This window comes from Octopus bimaculoides, chromosome 4, assembly GCF_001194135.2.
Source record: "Octopus bimaculoides isolate UCB-OBI-ISO-001 chromosome 4, ASM119413v2, whole genome shotgun sequence".
NCBI lineage: Eukaryota > Metazoa > Mollusca > Cephalopoda > Octopoda > Octopodidae > Octopus > Octopus bimaculoides.
In genome coordinates this window covers 104,154,305-104,164,444 of record NC_068984.1, presented here as the reverse complement: position 1 = coordinate 104,164,444, position 10,140 = coordinate 104,154,305, and positions in this window count along the sequence as shown.

The window sequence follows — 10,140 nt, the reverse complement described above, 5'->3', positions numbered from 1 at the left end:
TTTGTTATTTGAAATTCATCTACAAATGATCATTTTCTATTTCTCTTTTTAATTGATAAGTTAGGGCTATTTAAGGCAAAAAATTATTAAAAGTTCTAAGCATTTAAAAAATATATATACATCTTCAACATAAACCTAATCTAGTAAAGGGACTGCACTTTTCTCTTTCCTTAATGTAATCCCAGAGTCTCCAACACTTCACATGTTGCAACCCTATCTGATAGAATTGAAAACTTTTAACTTGAACATACACGAATTTACCACACTGAGATAATATATTTTCAGTAGCTTGTAATTCTATATCCAATTTTAAAATAGATATATCAATGTAATCATATTCTCTCACCAGCATGGTATATATTTAACACAAAAATGATCTGATGGATTCAATTCAAGGTCAGATAGTCCCCCACTCCTTCCTTATCTAAGAATGCTCTTTAAGATTTGATTTAATAGAAGCTTTAACGAGCTGAAAGTTTTAAAGTAGTGCTTGGTTACCTTCTAATTTACAGATAGTCACTAAGCTGCTACTGATAGCCTTTTTATTTTCTTTCTTCCTTTTTGGGGTAGTAGTGGTGCTTTTTTAAAATCATATTCTTAACATTGTCTCTGAATATTTTCAGCTCTCCTTTAAACCCCACATAAATTGTTAGACTACGTTTATTATAATGACTTAAGGGCTCCAAATGAAACATCATATAGCAGGCTATCAATTTTTAGAAGTTAAAATTATCTATATATTGAAGAGAGGTTAGCTTAATCTGGATGATTGATATTGATCAGATCGGGTTTAGGAAAAGGCATGAAACACTGTAATTTTAACTGAAATTAGAATTAAATATGCCACAATAAAATGAAGACATAAACTCAAGGAATAAATTTAATGTACAGTTCTATATTTAAGAGGTGAGGAATTATGTACATTATTTACAATTGATGGATATTTGTCTTCATCTTGTTTGTTGTTAACACAACATTTCGGCTGATATACCCTCCAGCCTTCATCAGGTGTCTTGGGGAAAATTCGAACCTGGGTTCTCATTCCTAAGGTATTTTTTGATGTTGTTTTTCAACCATGCTCAACTGGTTAAGGTCAAACAGCTGACAAGCAAATCTGTGGTATTGAGCAGAATATTTGCTGTAGCCCATCTTTTATATCAAGACAAAACAATGTACATAACACTTGTAATCAGTTAAGATCAGAAGCCATGAGAGCCACTGGCTGGTACTGCATCAGGGCATATTATCATTATCATCATCATCATCACCCAAGGCGGTGAGCTGGCAGAATCGTTAGTACACTGGGCAAAATGCTTAGTTACATTTCATCCGTCTTTACATTCTGAGTTCAAATTCCGCCGAGGTCTACTTTGCCTTTCATCCATTCTGGGTTGATAAATTACGTACCAGTGAAACACTGGGGAAGGATTATTATTACTACTATTAAGGCGATGAGTTGGCAGAATTGTTAGCATACCGGGCAAAATGCTTAGCGGCATTTCATTCATCTTTATGTTTTAAGTTCTAATTCTGCCAAGGTCAACTTTGCCCTCCATTCTTTTGGGGTCAGTAAAATAAGTGTTAGCTGAGGACTGGGGTTGATGTGTAAGATGGTTAAATTTATTCTCTCAAAACTAAATTTGTAATATGTGGAGTACTGATTATAACAAGTCAGTATACTTTGAGAAATAGATAGAGAATTGATTGTAATATTTTTGGGGATGATTAAAATAATATAATAATTGTAAAAGCTACAAAGTGGCAACATTAATCCAAGGAGGTCATGCAGTATCCAATATAAAGTATAGTTATGGAAAGTATATAACTGGAATGTGGAAAGATTTATAGCATTTGCGTGGGTATAAATAATTTAATATTTAATATATCAAAAATATAATGGGGGATAAGCTGATGCATCTAGATAGCAGATAAGGATTGTCATTTAGGTTTTTGCTAGAAAGTGCAGCTAAGTTAGTATATTTTCTTAGTAGTGGATTTAATAAATACACATCAGCAGTAAAAATCTAATGACTAAATAAAGTAAGAGAATTGGTAAGGGTATAATGTGAGATGAGTGTGTTTAAATATCAAAAGTAAAAGTAAATAAGAAATATACATAAAATACAGGAAAGAAACTAAGACTGTAGTCTAATAGTTAATGGCTACTGGAGTTCATAAAGGTCACTTGGAGCCAAAGAACCAGAATGCATAAAGGTAATAGATAATTCAAAACAGATATGTAGGGTGAAAAAAAAAGATATAGCAATAAAGACAGTCCCTTGTAAATTTATTTATATATTTTATTTTAATCCATTGACACACTTCATCTACTGCTTAGTAAAAGCCACCTTCAGTTTTATTTTATTTTAATTTTATTATCACTCGTGATGGTACCTGTACCAGTAGATCACTAAGAGCACCGTCCGAGCATGATTGTTGCCAGAGCACCAGCTGTCTGGCTTCTGTGCAGGTGGCACGTAAATAGCACCATTTGAGCATGATTGTTACCAATGTCGCCTTCCTGGCACTTGTGCCAGTGGCACGTGAAAAGACATTCGAATGAGTTTGTTGCCAGTACCGCTGACTGAAACAAGTAAAAGATAAATGGTAAGTTTTAAAAAGTATGTTGTTTGAATGCTCTTCCAATTCTGTGCTTTTAAGAGGCAAAAATCTGACAAGTTACGATGTTTATTGTATTATAAATGAAATGATGACATTGACTATAAGTGATGAAATTAGATATAGTGTGCTGGTATGTTCATGTAATGCATATATAGATGAGGGTAGCTGTGTAAAGAAGTCCTGATCATTAAATGTGAATAGAAAGTGTTGAAGAGGGAGACCCAAGAAGATGTGGGATGATGTAGTGATGACTGATCTCAAGATGTCGACTCATAGAATAAGTGACAAAAGACTGAGATGATTGGTGATATGCTGTGCTCAAGAAGACCTGTTGTGGAAAACTGGTCCTAAGAGCATTATGTTTATGTCTATAGACACAGCTGTGTCCTGTACCCAGTTTGATTCTTTCAAGCCCATCCCACTCTCATCTTCCTACATCTTCTATGGTACTATTATGCCAATGTAATTGTAGGAGAGCAAAACTACAAATTGTTACGCTGCATGTGACCTATCAAAACCACCTACAACACAACAGTCCGTGTCCAATAGCTCAGAAGACCACATAGGTAAGCTCAGCAAACCAACTTGCTTAGAGCAGAAGAAGCAGAAGTCAGAAGAGTTGAAAATAACAAAACCGTTGAGTATAACCAAAATAAAAGAACTTTAATTAAGAGGCTAATAACATTTATGGAATAAATGTTCTTTAGAGTGTTTTTTGAGAGTTCTCTCATTTACTTCAGAAATGTGTAGACTTCTTTTGGTGAGCTCTTCTCTTATTCATCAGTCTAATGATTTATTTTCTATCTTTTTCATCTCTTTTTTTAAATTTTTCGACTGGACTCTTGTTACTTCTGAATTCACAGTGTCATTCTGCCTTTTTGACATTGCCAAGTCCACTATTTTCACAGCCAGTTCAAGGCTTTCCACCGTTCACATTAAAACCAACTTCACACTCTACACCAAATATTCACTCTACACTAAATACTATGTCAACTGTTCCATACAAAATTGCCCGGTACTATCGCCCACATCGACTGCATGGCACTGACTACCACATAAAACCATTCACATTGGCTTCCAGCACATCACACATCATCTTCCGGCATGAACTAACTTACCATGTGGGAAATAGTATTCTTTATACTTCGCCCACACTGTAAAAGCATGCCAAAATCATACTGCCTACGCTTCAAACAGTCACATGACCACAAAGAATAATTTTTTCATCTTCGCTTGCAAAAGCAGAGAGCGGTGTTCTAATTTGTGTTGCACGAATGAGAAATTATCTGAATATAATTTTCTTTGAAGTAGTTGTATTATTTCTATAATTTTCTTTGTTTGTAACATTACCTCCTCCCTAAACATTTGTTGACCCGACAAAAGTACACAACATTTACAACTATTCATTAATTATACATAAAATAATCCTTGGGTTTAAAGGGTTTTTTTTTTCCTTTGCCACTTCCGAGGTCCCCACTTAAATCTGTTCCCACTGCATCTCATTTTTTTTTTTTTGGTTTACTTCTTCCTCTCATAGTTCTTCCTTACTCTGTCTTGCTCTTGCGCTTATTCTCCTTGGTCCTCCCCAGTACCTTTGTCAACAGATGTGTCCAACCTCTGAAGGGGGTCCCAGCTGAACTGTCCAGACTCATGGTACTTCCACAGACAGTTCATATGCACAATTTTAGGATGAGACCTCTCGCTTTCTTGAATCTGGTACGTCACATCAGACAGGTGATTCATCACAGTATAGGATCCTTCCCATGGACTCTGCAGCTTTGGCGACTGTCCCCTCTTCTGCTGGGGGTTATGAAATCACACTTCATCACCCTCCTTAAAGTTGATCTCACTAACCCTGGCGTCATGCCAACATTTCCTCCTTTCACCTGAAAACTTCAGAGCTTCCCTAACTTGCTGGTGTGCCTCTGTCAGTCTCTCTTGCAGATGTTTCATATAGCTGGAGGTTTCTCTAGCCAGCATGCTAATTGTCCCTCCAGATTCTTCAGTGACTTCTGCCACTTGAGTGCTGCATGATCTGTTCTGATGGTAAAGTTGGAACCATGCAGTTATGGATGGCAAAAGTCAATGCTCTTCATTACCAATAAAAGCTCCTTATGAATCACACAGTAGTTTTGCTCTGGTGGACTAAGCTTCTTACTGTAATACGCCACCACATATTCTTTGTAACCCTTCTTCTGAGCCAGTACTCCACCAATACCATGGTCATCGGTGTCACAGTTCAGGATGAATGGCTGGCTCAGGTCTAGGTATGGTAACACAGAGGAACTTACTAGTGCATGTTTGAGTTTGTCAAAAGCACTCTGTGTCACTGTAGTCCATTCAAATTTTTGGCTCTTTCTCAACAGCTTGTGCAACAATGCAGCCACTGTTGCAAAGTCTTTTACAAAGCTCCTGTAATAGGTACACAGTGCTAGGAAACTCCTTGATTCCTTTATACAAGTAGGAACTGGCCAATCCTTCACAGCTGCTACCTTCTCTGGATCAGTATGGATACTGTCTTCACCCACATGTCCCAGGTATTTCACTTCTTTCAAGAATAAACAGCACTTCTTCAGGCTCAACTTGAGATGTGCAGCTTGAAACTTCTCAAATACTTTTGACAACCTCTTCAATTCCTGATTGAGTGTTTTGCCAAATACAATGGCATCATCAAGATAGATGCAGGCTGCCTGCCAGTGTAGGCCCTCCAGTACCCGATCCATGAGGTGCTTGAATGTTGCAGGGGCGTTGCATGAGCCAAATGGTATTACATTGAACTGTCACAAACCCCATCCATATGAAAATGCAGTCTTCTCCCTATCTTTTTTGGTATCTGGTTTTCATATTCGAAGTAGAGAACCACTTGGCCCCTGCTAAAGCATCAAGTCTGTCATTAATTCTTGGCAAGGGATACGCACCCTTCACTGTCACTTCATTCAGCATTCTATAATCCACACAACGTCTCACTGTACCATCTTCCTTCTGTACTAAAACAACTGCCGATGACCAAGGACTGCTCGATTTTTCTACTACTCCCTGGTGTTGATATTCTTCCATCACTGCTTCCTTTTCATGTCATTGAACTGGGGCTATCCTCTGAGCTGGTTGCTTGATTGAGCGATGACCTCCAGTGTCAATATGGTGCTCCACCAGGTCTATGCAACCAAGGTCTAGGCCTCCTGCAGAGAACACGTCAGTATATCTCACAAGCAGCTGCCTTAACTGCAACACCTGAGTGCCATCTAAGCACTTATGGAATAAGTAAACAGTTCTTTCATTTACTTCTGAAATGTGTAGACTTCTTTTGGTGAGCCCTTCTTTTATTCATCAGTCTAGTGATTTATTTTTTATCTTTATTATCTCTTTTGTTCTTTTCGACTGGACTCTTGTTATTTCCGAATTCACAGTACCATTCCACCTTCTTTATGTTGCCAAGTTCACTATTTTTGAGAAATTACCTGAATATAATTTTTCTTTTTTGTAACAATTCCTCTTTTTATTCCTTTCTCTCCCTGAAACCATTTCCTTTTGACAATCAGCCTTCATTCCCACCTTATTTTGCAATGATCTACAAAGATATGACGAACCCATCAAATAAGATACTTAGTAAGATGAGCTTTCATACTGAGACAGCCAGCCTTTCCAGCACTTCTGTGTCAGGTGTGTAGTGAAGCACAAGAAACTAGTGCCATTTTGTACGAGATCTCACCAGTAGCCATTACCATGTCTGAGACAGGAGCGAGATTTTGCCTGCAACCATTTGCCACATGCAAGACGACAGCGAGACTCTCCATGGCAACAACTATTTACACAGGAGAATTAAGATATTCTTTCTCTTTCTTCCTTCTTGCTTACACTTAGAAACACTGTGAAGCTGGCAGCTCACAGCAGACTCTTATCCCACTCTAACTTCACCTGTTATTTCCAGAGGTAATGAACCTCACGTGAACAGAGCCATAATGAACCACACGCTGCCATACAGATGGTCACTGGGAGCGAGCCACATGAATGAGAACAAAAAATAAATGACTATTGGATTGCACTCAGCTTGTAAACTCCTTTGTGTTCCAGATCCTTAAGACTACAGAAATAATTGTAATGGAAGAAGGCGATACTCCACAGGTATCACAAGCCTTCAATTCCATTATAAAACGGCGACCCGTTCCAGCTCTTTGAAACTACAAAACAACCTTCATTTCCATTATAAAATGGTAAACCTGACGGAAAAAGGATTTCGGCAGCCGCAAGCTTTATCGTTGTAGATGCCACACCCGAACTACAGAATGGCAGTCTTTGCTTGCATTCTCAGCCAAATGAACAAACATTCCATTACAAAATGGCTCACCTGACTTAGAATATGCATTTCCTTCCATAGTTCAGTGCCAGCTTTCATTCTACTTTAATGACCAACCGTTCTTTCTAATTTCACTTCTTCGCTACAGAAATATCTTCCTTTTATCGTCTATTTTGTCTCCCACAAAATGACTGGTGAGGGGCTATCTGTAGCGTACACTTGAGTGAAATTCCTCTCCTCTCTATTATATATACATATGAATGTGGTAGATAACAAACAGCTAGCCTTTGGCCACATTTTGGACCCTGTTGTGTCCACTATTCTGATTGGTTGGTATTGGTGCAATTTGTCTCTTACTCTATCCATGCCAATATGCAACCCAACCAATCGCAGCCTTCAAATAAGGTCTTGTGTGACAGCCTGTTTTCTACCCAGCTTTGAGCCTACAACTCCTTATAAAAACCTAACTTTTCCTTGTCTTGAGGTCTTTCAGTTCCAGACTTTTTAAGGTCTAGCCACTGACCACACAAGACACAGCCAGTTCCAGCGACAACACAACAGCAGCCACGTGGAGACTCACCAACTTCATCCAACAGCATTCAGCGATCTCCATCTCTGTCACCACCATTTGTCCTAACGTCAACATTTCTCTACGTACTCACCCTGGTTACAACACTGCACTGTTACTGAATTACTTCACTATGGATCAATAGTGAATATATAACCTGCGAGAACTCCTGTACGAAGTGACCCAGGCAGCAGCATTACAGCCACAACTTCACGTATGACATGTACCACAACCGGCTCTGCATCACCACCGCAACTTCTTGATACAGTTTTTCAACTATCATGTACAATTGACTACGAACTGGTATTTATCATTCTTGTGTCTATGAACTTACTCCTCACTTCGATGGCTATAGATTCTTCCACTGTCTCTTCTCCATCGCCATCCTTATATATTCTTAACACGCATACATCTATGCCTATATACACACGCATACATCTTGTTCTTATGATGGCCTGTCTATTATTCTGTATATATAATGCACATACATTAACATATCAATAAATCTTCTCTTAAACATGCTACCCAGTTGTGTCTCTTATTTCCCTCTGGCACATATATGCATTGTTCTATTTCTATTTATTGTATCGATTGTGTGATGTACTAAAGAGCCATTCTCATCACCTTGCTTCACACGGATGTCACAAATCGGCAACCCGTTCCAGCTCCCTGAAGCTACACAAATTATTATAATGGGAGAAGGAGATACTCTACAGGTATCATAAACCTTCAATTCCATTATAGGTGTAAAAAATTTCCTACTGATGTTTGATGTATGCCTTAGACACTTCCGATAAACTCTCGAGTATTTTGATGTCATTGACACAGGATCCATGTCTCAGATGAGCAGAGCAGGAATGGTATGACACAAGTAGCATAGCTTAATGCAGACAGAGCTGCTAAGATACATAAAACAATCCACTGTGTCAAGTCTGTTGGACAAATATATTTGGTTCTACATAGGTCATATCAGGAGCAAATGTAATTACCTTAGCTTTCTTCAGGTGTATTAGAAGTCCAAAAGCAGTACAGGGACTAGTGAAGAGGTTCATTACTTTCTGAATGCATTACTCTGAGTGAGCCACAATTTTCACAATCATCAGCATATAACAAGAGTTATAAAAGCTATTCAGTTGAGCTTTGAAATTCAAGTTTATCTGTAGTAATAGTAGACAAAGATGCCCAATTCACAGTACTTAAATACATGAGAAATAACAACAGTAAAGTATATAGGGAATTAAGTTGGTACAGATATATCTATTTAACACCATTGCCCAAAAACATTTGAGTTGAAGAGGCCTTTGTACCAGTTTGAAGTTTGACAAACATATCAACAAAGTTAGGTAGGCACCTCAACTTTCTCAATATTCTCCACAATGCATTTCTAATCACTGTGTCTAAGGCTTTTGCTAGAAAAGAGTCTCTGCTTTTTGTACTTCTGCATGTCTGTTTGAGATCTGACCATGAACCATCAGGTGATGAATTTGCTAGAACTTCACAATAAGTTGAAGATATTGCTTGGTCTTGGAGTTTTTCAACATTCACCAATGTTACAGCAGTCACAAATGTCATGTGTCTGTATTATGACAAAAGTTGATAAAATGGCCCTGTTTAGACTGAGGGTGGGTCCAGGAAATTTTATACTGGATTTTCTGGTGGAACAGTATTGCCTATCACAAGACCCAGGTTTGAACATGGCTGCAGTAAGTGTAGACCACTACTATTTACTTTACCTACATCCTTTGCTATTTTCATCTCTTCACATCAACTTGTTTCATCATCTACTCATGTTGAGGACCAACACACCCTTGATCTTTCTCACTCCCTATGCCTGTCTGCATCTATTACATTGTCTAACTACTGAACATCCTCCTTTTCTGAATCCTATTGCACTTCAAGTCAGCTGACTGGTTGGAGCTCTGCAAGTATCCTTCACCCATGACCCTTCAGAAACAGCATCCTTTTAAGTATGCCTCTTCCCACTCTCCACATGAGGTTAAAATGTTACTTCCCAATCACATGGTTTTGAGTTCAGCATCTTAGGCAAGAATTTTCAATTAATGCCCCAGGCTGACCAAAACCTTGTGAGTGGATTTGGTTGATAGAACATTGTGTGTGGGTATTTATGTATATATGCTTGTTTACATGTTGCTTGCTTCTATGAAACTCTTAATGTACTGGTATTGATATTGTTTCTCTTGTCAACAAATCATCAGCTACCTTGCACATTTGAAGCCATGTGGTCTAAGAAATCACTAACTTGAAAAATGGTTAAAGGAAGTTCAATGAGAGAAAGAGTATCTGTTTTTAAAGCAATACCTCAATAATATATTCATCTAACCTATGCCAGCATGGAAAATGCATGAATGAATATATTGGCTTACTTGGAGCTACACACATGGGCACAATCAATTATATGCACAAGCCTGGCTGTGTGCTTAAAAAGTTTTGCTTCCCAACCACATGGTTTTGTGTCACCACATAGCACTTTGACCAAAAGACTTCTATACCCAGGCCAACCAAAAGCCTTTGGATTTAGATGGAAATGAAAGAAGTCCATTATATATATATATATATATATATACATATATATATACATATATATATATATATACATATATATATATATATACATATATATATACATATATATATA